Source organism: Schistocerca serialis, chromosome 1, assembly GCF_023864345.2.
Source record: "Schistocerca serialis cubense isolate TAMUIC-IGC-003099 chromosome 1, iqSchSeri2.2, whole genome shotgun sequence".
NCBI classification, from domain to species: domain Eukaryota; kingdom Metazoa; phylum Arthropoda; class Insecta; order Orthoptera; family Acrididae; genus Schistocerca; species Schistocerca serialis.
In genome coordinates this window covers 108,171,721-108,186,166 of record NC_064638.1, presented here as the reverse complement: position 1 = coordinate 108,186,166, position 14,446 = coordinate 108,171,721, and positions in this window count along the sequence as shown.

Genomic DNA, 14,446 nt, shown 5'->3' with positions numbered 1-14,446 from the left:
TGGTTTGAACTGATGCATCGATTGGGCGGTCCATTTCCACTACGTCAGTATTGCTGCCGATTTGAGTATGATCTGAAGAACGATTTCCTAGGTTACAATTGCTACGGCACAGTCTGATCTTTCTTTCTGCGACAAATATCTCTGCCTCGATAGCGGACAAAAAATTAAATCCAAGTACACTGTCAAATGCGTTTCGTTATTTGAAACTACTTGCACCTTTGCTGTGTGTTTATCTTTACCTTTACTTTCACCTTCATCTTGGCCTTAGCCAAGAATTAAATCTACGTCAACTTCTCCATAGTTACGTAGCATTCCTCGTTTTAATCCCCGCACTTTTATCTGCGGCGATTTCAATCTATCCCGTTTATCTATGCCACACCACATTAATGAGGTCTGTGCTCCTGTGTCAATAATTAGTTTGATGTTTCTCCCACGATATACAGCACCTATCACGAAGTTATTTTCAATCTGATTTTCGCTGGAACTAACAGGAATCACTGTCTCTGGCAAGGGGCGGACTGAGTGGTGGCTCGTACGCCCCGTACTCGTTTACAGATCTGGCAGTTAGTCTGGTGTTCGCATTACCTTTCGTCTTGTTGCAACAATCTCTCGAAACATGACCCTGCATCCCGAAATGATAGCAGATTCGAATGCCTTTACAATCCTTATGGCTGTGACCCAGCTTATTGCATCTGTAGCATTGTACTGTTGTGTTGAAAACTCTGAGTTCTTGTTTCTGCATCTCATTCGGTCGTCTTAGTGCTTCAACGAAACCAACAGCTGATTCTACTGCTTCCTGAAACGTTTTACACCGTGCCAATCTAACAGATTTGCTTACTTCCTCTCCGTGTAACACATGAACGAATGTGCCCAAGGCTCTGTGGTCGACTTCGAACAACTGAATACGATTTTCATTTTCATCTTCTACCTACTCGTACGTTTGAGCGTCGATGTTTCGAATTCTGTCGGTAAACTGCTAGATTGATTCGTCTCGTCGCATTCGCAAACTGTAAAGCTGCTCTCTCTAAAATCTGATAGAGTTTTTACGTTTAAATCTCTGAGCAACAATCGTTCTAAACTCATTGTAATCTTCTGTTTTCACGCAAGTAGGCTCTACGCTAATGAAATCTTGTGCTGCCCCTGAATTTTTAATTTGCCAACCACTAGCTTATTGGAATCTGTCCATGATCCTAACAGGGTGGTACCTAGTTGTACCTGTACTGCATGAACTATTATTTGCTAAGTCTTTCAGAATGTTACTCTCGCTTCTTTCTGCTTTTTACTGACGAATCTCTTCTTGCAGTTCATTGATAACATTTTTTAGATCGACAACGTTGCTCTGACTGGATTGCGACATTGTGTCTAATTTAACGCCAAAGCATCACTCAAAAGTAAAATAAAAATCCATCACTGCCTTCCGTATTCTAGCCAAACTGGAGTACACCAACCTGAATTCCAGCGTTGGATGTCTCTGTCTAGACGGAAGTTGTTCATGCTGCTGTTGCTGTTGCTGCTGCTCAAAATTCACGTTGTGTTGCTCTTCTACAGGACTGTAAATTTTCCATTATTATCCCACTTCTGATACCACTTCTACAAGTGGGTTGCTGTGTGGCTACAATAGATGATGATCACACGAATATTTTGTCAGGATATGTAAGCGGTAGGTCCTTGAGGTACGGCAATACGCGAACACCGAGAGGTGAGTTTAAACAGTTTCATTAACAAAGGGAGATTATAAAACACGCACACTATGCGTACCTATCATCACTGTGTCTGACATCCTAACAGCGGCTAATTATTGTTGTATCGAAAGGCTCCATGGTGGGCTAAGAAAAAAGAGACGTATTCGCGCCCGAGGCCGGGCTCCGGGCTCGATAGTACTGCACGCTCCGGATGGCGGCCAGTGGCGCACTCCGCATCGCAGTGCGGTCGGAGGAGCGTCTACTGACCGAGAAAATTGTCAGCATTCCAGACAGGCCGGCTGGCGAGCGCGTGTTAACGTACCGTACGGCTGCGCGCAATCCGTAGACCCCTACAGAATTACACTACCGGCCATTAAAATTGCTACACCACGAAGACAACGTGCTACAGACGCGAAATTTAACCGACAGGAAGAAGATGCTGTAATATGCAAATGATCAGCTTTTCAGAGCATTCACACAAGGTTGGCGCCGGTGGCGACACCTACAACGTGCTGACATGAGGAAAGTTTCCAACCGATTTCTCATACACAAACAGCAGTTGACCGGCGTTGCCTGGTGAAACGTTGTTGTGATGCCTCGTGTAAGGTGGAGAAATGCGTACCATCACGTTTACGACTTTGAAAAAGGTCGGATTGTAGCCTGTCGCGATTGCGGTTTATCGTATCGCTACGTTGCTGCTCGCGTTGGTGGAGATCCAATGACTGTTATATATGGAATATGGAATCGGTAGGTTGAGGAGGGTAATACGGAATGCCGTGCTGGATCCCAACGGCCACTTATCACTAGCAGTCGAGATGACAGGCATCTTACCTGCATGGCTAAAACGGATCATGCAGCCACGTCTCGATCCCTGACTCAAAAGATGGGGATGGTTCAAATGGCTCTGAGCACTATGGGACTCAACTGCTGTGATCATCAGTCCCCTAGAACTTAGAACTACTTAAACCTAACTAACCTAAGGACATGACACACATCCATGCCCGAGGTAGGATTCGAACCTGCGACCGTAGCAGTCGCACGGTTCCGGACTGCGCGCCTAGAACCGCGAGACCACCGCGGCCGGAAAGATGGGGATGTTTTCATTACAACAACCATCCGCACGAACAGTTCGACGACATTTGCAGCCGCATGGACTATAAGCTCGGAGACCATGGCTGCGATTACGCTTGATGCTGCATCACAGACAGGAGCACATGCGATGGTGTACTCAACGACGAACCTGGGTGCACGAATGGCAAAACTTCATTTTTTCGGATGAATCTAGGTTCTGTTTACAGCATCATGATGGTCGCATCCGTGTTTGGCGACATCGCTGTGAATGCACATCGGCGTGATGGTATGGGGTGCCGTTGGTTACACGTCTCAGTCACCTCTTGTTCGAATTGACGGCACTTTGAGCAGTGGACGTTACATTTCAGATGTGTTACGACCCGTGACTCTACCCTTCCTTCGATCCCTGCGAAACCCTACATATCAGCAGGATAATGCACGACCGCATGTTTCAGGTCCTGTACTGGCCTTTCTGGATACAGAAAATGTTCGACTGCTGCCCTGGCCAGCACATTCTCCAGATCTCTCACCAACTGAAAACGTCTTGTCATTGGTTGCCGAACAACTGGCTCGTCACAATGCGCCAGTCACTACTCTTGACGAACTGTGGTATCGTGTGGAAGCTGCATGGGCAGCTGTACCTGTGCGCGCCATCCAAGCTCTCTTTCACTCAATGCCCAGGCATATCAAGGCCGTTATTACAGCCAGAGGTTGTTCTGGGTATTGATTTCTCAGGATCTATGCACCCAAATTGCGTGAAATTGTAATCGATCACATATCAGTTCCAGTATAATATATTTGTCCAATGAATACCCGTTTATCATCTGCATTATTTCTTGCTGTAGCACTTTTAATGACCAGTAGTGTATTTATAGAATCACACAAACACTCCATTGGACCATGGGGCTTTCCTCACATTTAGCGATTTCAGCTGGTTCTCAACCTTGCTGTCGCTAATGTCTATGACACACATCTTTTCAGTCAGCCAGAGTTGAAATATTTTCAATATTTATATGCGTTGGGCATGAATACGATTGTGCCGCTAAATTCACAGTAGACGACGAGCCCACTTTGCTGATTTAGAAGTCTCAGTAAAGAGCAATGGAAAGGCAGAATGTTTGACATTGACTATTAGTAGCAATGCTGCCGATATGCACCTGGAATACTTTAATAAATGGTAAATCAAACTCAATTTGACTGGATGAGGAAAACGAACAATTTTCGTTTTTTAAAAAAACAATTTGTGACTTGCAACGGTAACAACACAATTTAATAGACAAAATATTACTTGGTGTTCACGTCATGCAGGTTTCCTGTGTTATGGTGATAATCGATTATTTCTATACCGCTTAACGATATAATCCATTTTCTGTGATTGTGTCAAAGAAAATGTTAATTGCAGGTAAAATTTTCTCGGTTGTTAACCAACGTCATCTTGACTGTCAAAGGCCTGTGTCACTATCTCTTACATATCTATCCAATGACGATGATCCCCCTTATCGTAGCCACACGTGAAGATATAGCCATTAGTGATAGGTACTTTTTCTGTTTCTTTTCTGTCTTTTCTTTCGGTTTCTTAGACTTAGCATTCATATCTTTGATGGGGTAACATAGCTGTGCTTCATAATAATATCAAAATGTAACTACAATTTATTTCTTTTTCTCTAACGAAAAAATATTTTTCTCATTATTACTTGAATGGGAAGACCTTAAATTATTTTGTTTATTTTATCTCTATTTATCATATTACTTGTGATGTGAAGATCTGCTATGTAAATCGTAGATACAAAAGCACAGAGAGCGATATCTAAAGCACAGTTGAGCAGCGATGTACAGTGACGGATAGTTAGTGACTGTGTGGGCGGTAATATGGCGGACGCAAGTTGTTGGTTTGAGATGCGGAAACTTCCCGAGACCGTGAACTGTCGAACTTTAGAACTGACGATTGGGATTACCATGTCAGTACGTAACGAAAGCTGAAGTGATCAATATCTAGAGAAAGATCTCACGGTTTGATAATTACTAAATGGACTGTGTCTCTGTCTATACTGACAGTGCTAATGCGAGTGAACATTATAGTTACTGCTACCGTGCGTGTGAAACTGCTTTTACATTTAACCGCATCGCGAGAGCCAAGGCTTCATAAACGTGTTAATATGTTTGTCTTCTTAACGAACAACCGAGTGTTTGAAGCCGTAACTGTCTCAACGAACAAAATTACATCTGTGGATCGGTGTAAGAACGGTTTCACCGACTAAGTTCGCGGTCGCCGTAGTTCTATGCACACTCGACGAACAGTTACATCGCGGTCGGAAATTGTCACGTACAGTGCATAAAATACTGAAACTGGAACTAAGTGTGCATAACGAGTAATGAACGTGTACATGCTAAACCTGTTATATGCTGCTGCGGATGACTTTGATGCCTAATCAAGAAGGGACTTCACCAACATATTTTGACGTAGAAATACGACAACAGGTGTTGCTGTAATAGCTTCGATTGCATCACAAGCCTCCGCCAACATCTCAACACGCTGCCACACCTCTCCAGCAGGGAGCAGATAAGCTGCATCGCCGTTCTCACTCCCTAGCTGAAAGACGTAACAGATTTTCGCAGCTCATACTGTAAATCGTTTGTTTTGAAACGTCCCCTTAGAAAAATTATAAATGTCTGTGATTAAACTGACACACAATATTTTTAGCGAAACGCAATCTGACTTTCAAAAATCCCTACAAAAGAATGGCCCTGACTAACAATAACCTATACCTATCACGAATCACTTACCTCACAAAAATCTTCGTTACTCGAACTACTGCAATACAGCTAGCGCCAATACTGCCAGCTAAATAAAGGATTCTAACTAATGAAGGCACTAACTACTGATAGCATTATCTTTCTGTTGGAAGGACAACATTGCTTCTTCAAGACTGCATGGAAATCAACTACTTCCGTGTGCATTTTCTTTTACTGCTCAGACTTTGTGCGTAAAATTGTAATTAATAGTGTGATGAATGATCAGGACTGTCTTTATGGACTGTGAGAAAATCTTTCCTTTTGACCAACAGTGTATCAATAAGTGTGTGCATTCGATTTCTTTGTTATTGTAGTCATGAAAAATTTTTTCAAATCTGAAATGGCCACTGCCCAAAACAACTTATAAAATTTTTTGTGGGGGGCATGGGGGCTATGTAAATAGGCTGTTTAGGTTTTTATGTTGGTAACGGCACCTAGCGCTCTGTATGAAAATCACTGTCTGTGCAGTGCGCAGTCTGTGGCTGGTTGGCATTGTTGGAATAGTCGCTATACTAGTGTTGGGCAGTTGGAGGTGAGCCACAAGCAGTGGTGGATGTGGGGAGACAGATGGCAGAATTTTAAGAGGTGACGATCTGGACGTGTGTCCGCCAGAAAGAGTAAATTTGTAATACTGGATATCATGAACTGATATATGAATTATGACTTTTGAACACTATTAAGGTAAATACATTGCTTGTTTTCTATCAAAATCTTTCATTTGCTAACTATGCCTATCAGTAATTAGTGCCTTCAGTAGCTAGAATCTTTTATTTAGCTGGCAGTATTGGCGCACGCTGTATTATAGTAGTTTGAGTAACGAAGATTTTTGTGAGGTAAGTGATTCGTGAAAGGTATAGGTTATTGTTTGTCAGGACCAATCTTTTGTAGGGATTTTTGAAAGTCATATTGCGTTGCGCTAAAAGACTCAACTGCTGAGGTCATTAGTCCCCTAGAACTTAGAACTAGTTAAACCCAACTAACCTAAGGACATCACAAACATCCGTTCCCGAGGCAGGATTCGAACCTGCGACCGTAGCGGTCTTGCGGTTAAAGGCGCTGTGTGTCAGTTTAAGCACAGTCATTTATAATTTTTCTAAGGGGACGTTTCAGTTTCATTATAAAAGTATTTTCTTTCTTAGCTCTCGCTACGCAAATAAAATTGCTTGAAGTGAACTATTAACTTCCAGCTGAGCAATGTTCAGCCACCATTATTTATAAGTATATTCCTTTTACTTAAACTACTCTTACTTTTAAATTTATATGCTGCTGTTACATGTTTTTGTATTCCTTTCTAGGGGATGTTTTATAAACGTGTGTGCAGTCATTTTCAAAGTGATATGGAATAGTTTAGTGTTTGATAAGGTCTCGCATGGATCGCAATGTCTGCCATTAGTTTCTCGCCAATGAGAAATACAATTAAAATTGATTTTTCTCTATTGGTGTAAGATTCGCGGCGAACGCAGATTGAATATGACAGCCGTCAAACCAGGCAGGTTGTGTTTACATCGTATTTAGAGTCATGTTACCATAATTTCATGAGCAATAACTTGGTTCTTGATGATTACAGGGATAAGTGAACGGATGTACAGTGTAATCTTGTAGTGTTTACAGGTTTAGTGACAGAATTGTGCGTGATTTAAATAAATTAGTGACTAGGTTGAACCACATTCTCCACATCCACACAATTCGAAGGTAAAGCGAGTTCTTCTGGGGCAAAATAATCAGACATCAATGCGGTTAGGTTATTACTAACAAAATCTCGCGTCTATAATGTCGTGAAATACAACTCTGAGAACAGTTTTCTCCAAACTCACAGGAATTTTATCCAATAACGCCACTTCTCCACTACAAGAGAATGCGGCATTGGTCTATGACAGCGTTTAGTTAACCGTGGACGCCACACGAACATGAAGAAGATCCCAGCAGATGTAGGGGGGGGGGGGGGGGGGCGAAACCAGGAATGTACAGAAGAAATATGACGCCGCGTGACAACCTGTAAGACCTTATCTTCACGGAAGCCAGGAGACCAACATAAAATACTAATTGTACAATAAGAAAATCAGTCAGTCACTATATCCAAGATCAAATGTTACTTTTTCCAAAAACAATGAAATAAGTGTTACCTATTAGGGCACTGAATGAAAATAGCTTGTCAAGATAAATGGTCGAAGTTCGTATAGATAACCTGTAGTTTTTCGAAAAACAGCCATCACCCATTCGAAACGTGTGCTGCGCGCTTTTCTGTCCTCGTGACATGATACCACTTTACTCACCTCTTTCTAACTAAAACATGATGGAGCCAAGAGATGTTTTATGCCTGATGTAGATCAAAAAAGAATGCAAGGAGACGTTGGTGTTTAGAAACAGCTTACAGAATTGGTCCGCCCACCCTAACTAGAAGGTCAGCTATTCAGCTATGGGTTATCCCTCCTGGAAACCACACTGACAGAGGTCAAAAGATACCGAGATTCGAGAACCCAGCATAATTGACCACCGTGTCAAGCAGTTTGCAGGGCACATTGGTGAGGTCAATTAGTCAGTAGATGTCGATGAATGTTAGATTTTATTTACTATCTCACCACTGCAAAGGGCCAAATACAGTTCAAGACATGGGACATGTTGCCAGCATCTGATATCACCCTTGCACGACGCGCCAAGTTTGTAAAACAGTGCTCTCGTGTCCTGGGTGCTGATGGCTGATGACGTGCAAGTACAGATCTGTGTGGGTAGTTTTCATACAGACGACGGAGCCAAGGAGAGAATTTCGTTTGCATCGCGAGATGGCGTTTTTTTCTTCCTCCATGCTGAACTGGATGTTACTGTTAGCGCTGTACAAATGTTCCAAGAGCTCGTCGTCCGTGCAGCCAAACGACGAGCATTTCGTCAACGTATCGATTTAAGCAACTAGGCTTTAATGGCACCACGTTTAGGGCAATATCCTCGAAATTCTCCAAGAAGAGCTTTCCAACAGCTGGAGCTAACGGGCTTCACATAGCAGTGCCGTCCGTCGGACCGGAATACTGGTCGTTGTACGGAAAATAAGAAGACGTAAGAGTGTGCGTAAATAGCTCTACCATGTCATTTACAAAGAACCAGGATATTATGTCTAGAGGGTCTTTGATAAGCACATACGTATACAACACTACCGCGTCAAAACTGACCTTAATGTCACACTCATTAAATCGAATATGGTTAACGCGGCTGAGTTTTTAATACAGTGTTCACCGTGCCCCATCTGTTGAGCGAGGAGATTAGCCAAGCACTTCGCCAGCTTGTATGTTGGTGAGCCAGTGTGGATTCAGTGAGACGGGATGGCGATCCATTCTTCTGAATCTTCGGTAAAGTGTAAGCTATAGGTTGTCTAGGGGCCTTAGGGAGAAGATGATTGACCAAACTGTCTTTCACCGAAAAGCGCTTGAGAAAATCAGATGTCTTTCTTATTATTCTCGATTTTGGGTCGCATGGCAGCTCACAGTAAGTATCTTCGACCAGTAGTGTGCAAATCTTCGTATCGTAGTCCGCATATTCCATAATTACGGCTACATTGCCCTTGTCAGCAGGAAGCATCTCAATGCTTACTCACTGCGTAGAGTACGCAGGCTATTGAGGTCAGCCCTGATCACGATGTGTGCTGGGAGCTTTACTTTCTTGGGAATACGGCTCGTTTCACCCCATATTTCATCCACTGTTTGACTTGGAAGCTTGCGGAACCTTTCGACATCACTTATTATTTCAAAGATAGGAGTGACCCACGGCGAAGGTACGAAGTTAAGTCCTTCCTAAGAGCCGACATTGCACCCGTCAGCTTGATGACTGTCTGTTCTGAAGATCTGTGTCCACACCATGTTGTCGGTGGAAAGGCGTCTGAACTTTCCTTCCCGTTTCTCTGTAGTTTGTTTCTGTGATTAATTTTGATGGGAAACCATAGGCGCGTCGACCCAATCCCACTGAAAAGCTGAGAGCGTCCATGATAGTTGCTGATGCAAGGCCATAGGAGCATGTCCACTTGCATCCAACTGTCGCCTAGTGTTATGTACACTTTCTGGCACAACGAAATATCTTCCTGGAATTGAGGGTGTTCCATGTGATGGCATACCTTAGCCAATCGTACAACAGACTTCTCGTCACAGCAGCTCAGTAGGAAGACTAACGAACGGAATAAATTAGTCTTCTATGTGAGTGACGCGGTCAAGGTATTTATGCACATTCCTATGTCTTCTTACTTTCAGTAAAACGGCCAGTATCACGAGCAGACGGATGGCGTTGCAATAGAAACCTCATTAGTTCCAGCTGTTGCAAACCTCTTCAAGGGGAATTTCAAGGATATTGCATTAGACACGGCGTCATTAAACCCTAGTTGTTTCTTTCGATACATTCGTCATTTGTCCCCACAGATGTGAGAAGCATGACATGTTCATCCAATATCTCAAAGCGTTAATAGTAACATTCAGATCACCATGGTGGTAGAAGAAGGCGATGCATTGCGTAAATCGAAGTTCGTGGAGATTTGGAGAGATCAGAGCTTACAGGCGGGATTACCAACAATCGCCTTTCCCTCAAAACATTCACGACTGGAACAGGTAAAAGGGTGAAGAATCAGTGAGTGACAATAGTACACAAAGTACCCTCTGCCACAGACCTTATGGTGGCCTTCGGAGTATCGCTGTTGGTGCAGAGACACAAATACCTTGATGTGTGTGGTGATGTTAACAGCCGAAGAGGCAGCTGAAGCAAAAGAGAACTCCTTTGGACGACAAATTAGTCATTCAACTAGAAGGTGCCTAAAAGTAAACAAGTAATAAAGCTTTGATAGGCGTTCTAAAGGCGCGAAATGGAGGAGACTCTCACGGATCCTCGTCGAGGGAAGAACGTAGGTCCAGCGTAGTGCGGATTTTGAGTGTTAACGGCAGTTCTGTTGCTCTGTCTATGATGACGTAGCCCTCAACGTGGCTTTTAATCTTTCTTACTTCTTATTCATGACCACATCTGTCACATATCATGAAGCAATATAACCTGCTCTCTGTCACTACCGGATGGATCACTCAATTTAAAGGTAATAGAATTATTCATGTCTTGAGTTAAAACAGGTGAGCGTTACGTGTGTCACAGCAATACTCTGATTGGGTAGTAGCAAACTACGGAGGTGAAAACAAGGCAAACACCAGTTTCGTCTTGGTTTACTAAAATCATATCGAAAATTGTTTGAAACTAAATAATCAGCTATTGCTGAAACAACACTAAGATCTCTGTCAATTTAACAACACAGCAAACTGCGTGCTGAATACTTTCAAAATCAGAAACCAACAGGCTTGAAAATTTTTGCATGTGTGTTATTTATTTCCCTTCGTCGTTTCCTACGGTCTGACACAATGCTACAGCACCCTAGAAATAATGAGCAAAGTGGAGGCCAGCCGCTGCGATTAGCAATTCCAGGAATGTGCCCGCCGCGTGGCGGTCAGCGCAGGTAACGGGATTACGACAAGAGATAAGGGCGCGGCATTCATGAGTGCGTGGCGCAAACACGCCTGCAGCTGCCAAGCGTCAAAACAAAGCACGACAGTACATGACGTTCGCCTAATGATAAGATGAGATCTGAGAGTAGATGTGAACGAAAGCAGCGTCACAATTTGCTAAATGGAAGCACGGTAAATTCTGGCAGCGTGACTGCGGAACACACAAACTGAAAAATAAACGATAGCCGGCAGACAATGTATAAACTGAAGAGAGATGTTAGACGCACCATTGCCTCGCTTTGGTTCCTGTAAGTTCCGTCGCTCGACGGCCGCGACTTCCAAAGAAACAGCGAGGCGCCTTCAGGGGGTGTGGCGGTGAGGTGGGCGCGGCCGGCTTGCTCACGCACGACAACTCTACTACTTTGTCTGCCGGCACGCTCCACGTCTCTGCACTACTTTTCCATGCAATTGAACTAAAGAATTTTGCAGAGTGAAGCTTGTGCTTACGTTTTGCTCTCAATCATACAGCTACTACCAGACCGTTCCAAGATACATACGATGAGAATAACGGATAATTTTCTATATTGCTCAGAGACACTTAGACGAAGGATCTAATGAGTCATCATCAAAATAAGTTCCTAAACCAACAGACCAAAAGAACCCGACAATTATTAGTGAACTTTAAAGTGAGGTGTGTCCATTCTTCACCTGTATGACTGCTACAACTCTGCTGCGCTCACTTCAGTGAGGTGTCTAAATGTTTGTGGATCAATGGCAGCCCATTTTTCCTCGAGAGCCGAAACCAGAGTATGCAATGTTGTGGAGAGAAGTCGGCGTTCTAACTCATGTCAAAAATGTTCCATTATATTCAGCCTGGGACTGAGCAGATCACTCCAGTTCAGGAATGCTGTGGTGGCAGGGTCCATTCTCATGCAGACACAAACAACAATAGTGTCAAAACTCTTACGCTACTTTTAGCAGTGCCGCATGCAATAAAGAAGAATAAAAAATCATGAAAAACATCCCTATTCCGTAATACGACCTGCTCCTTACTTGTTCGCACTGCACATGATGGGAGATGACATTCTCTAAGTGTTCGCCAGACCCAAATTCTCCCATCTGATTGCAAAAGGGCATAGCACGATTCTCCACTCCAATTCGCTAGCTTCTAGTCATTCACTGACCAGTGACGTGGTGGTGTGTTGGGGCTTACGGGCGCTCAACATCGAGGTCATCAGCGCCCTGACACGCATTAAAAGGAACGAATGTGGACAGACCTAATAAAACTGAAGCACTCACTCAAAGAAATCAGGAAAAGAAGGAAAATGCTGCACAAGAAAGTAAAACCTAAGGAAAGGGAAAACATAGCAACAAGAATGCCACAGGAAATTGTCATTGGGTGGCCACTTACATAAAATATGGGCGAGCTTGTCACACAGTGAACAAGTTAAAATCCTCTCCCTAAAATCTGTGTAAAAACATTTGACATGGCACAGAACTTTAAAACTTTAACCACATTGGTCCGAGTGTTGCCTAAAAGAGATGGCAGGTCCGCCGGCTAGTCAGCTGCGGCCCGCTGGTCAGAAAATAAAACACAATCCAATAAAACGTGGCGCACAGTGACCTGGACGCCGCAAGCACCACACATTGGAGGGTCCTCTCGCCGGAGCAAGAACCCATGCGTCATAGGGCTGTGGCCTATTCGAAGCCGCGTGAGGAGCACCTCGTCCCATCGATGGGCTGAAAGAAGTACACCACACACGCGTTGTGGGCTTGACTATACGGAGCTTATTGTCAGTCACTTCCAGCCACTATTCCTCCCACCGACGCACGACTCGTGAGCTCAACAGCGAGGTGAGTGCGTGCAAGGGGATAGCACACTGAGATTCTTGTGGACCGAGACACGCCTCCTTGGCAGCGAGATCTGCCCTTTCATTCCCAGCAATGCCGACATGCCCCGGAACCCAGCAGAAAGCTACAACCTTCCCCAGTAGCTGTAGTCGGAGGAGGGCATCCTGGATGGTCTGGACTATTTTGTCTGCCGGATACAAACGTTGCAATGAGTGAAGGGCACTGAGTGAATCGAAATAGACAAGAAATTTAGGAGAGGAAGAAAGCCTCATCTGTTCCAGTGCCCGCAAGATCGCAGACAATTTTGCATCAAAGACAATAAATGTCTGAGGCAGTCGAACCTTGAGGACACGATCCGGAAAAACAACTGAGCAACCAACGGAATCCCCTTGTTTCGATCCATCCGTAAAAACAGCTACATAGTCGTGGTGCTCAGATAAAATGGCAGAAAATGCTGCATTAAAAACGGTTGCAGGAGTGCAATCTCTCTTGTACTGCAATAAGCCTCTTCAGTAACCAGGGTGGCAGGCGGTTAAAACCCAGGATTTGGGGTTGTACAGACTCCACACCGAGTGACTCTAGCACACGTTTCACACGGATCCGAAATGGCAACTTAACCCGGGGACGGCGGGAAAAAAGGCGGTCCAGAGGTGGATGGCAACAAGATGGTGGGCAGGCGAGCTGGGAGCTGCAAGAAACTTACATGCCTGGCGCACCAGCAGGAGCTGCCGCCGGATGGTAAGTGGCGGCTCACCAGCCTCAGCACAGGCTGGGTACGGGACTGGTCCGATAAGCACCCGTGGCCAGTCGGATCCCAGCATGGTGAACAGCGTCAAGGATCTGCAAATAAGACGGCCTTGCTGACCCATATACTGTGCACCCATAGTCCAGCCGTGAACGCACAAAAGCGCGATAAAACTGAAGGAGACGCGCCCTGTCCGCTCCCCAAGATCTGTGGCTGAGGCACTTGAGGATGTTCAGTGCCTTCAGAGTTCTGGCTTTCAAGTCACGTAGGTGTGGCAGCCATGACAACCTGGAGTCAAAAATTAGGCCCAGAAAACGCACTGTGTCTCTAAAATGTAGGACAGCATCCCCCATATGCAAAGCAGGCAAAGTAGAAAGACGACGAGAACGATTAAAATGAACACAAACACACTTATCGGCAGAAAACCGAAAACCCGTCTTTGCAGCCCACTCCTCTAACCGCCGCACTGTTAGCTGCAACTGACGGCTCACGGTTGCAACAATGGAGGAGGAACAGAAAACAGCAAAGTCGTCCACAAACAAGGAGCACTGTACTGGACTCCTCACTGTAGACGTTATACTGTTGATGGCTATGGCAAAGAGGGTAACGCTTAAAACACTGCCCTGGAGGACACCGTTTTCTCGCTCAAAGCGATCAGTGTGTTACCAACGCGGGTCCGAAAAAACCGCTGACACAGGAGAGACCGAGTGAAAATGTGGAGGCGGCCACGAAAGCCTCATTGATGCAGTTGAGCAAGAATACAGTGTCTCCAAGTAGTATCATATGCCTTACTGATATCAAAGAAGATACCGATACAGTGATGTTGACGGAGGAAAGCCTGCTGAATAACC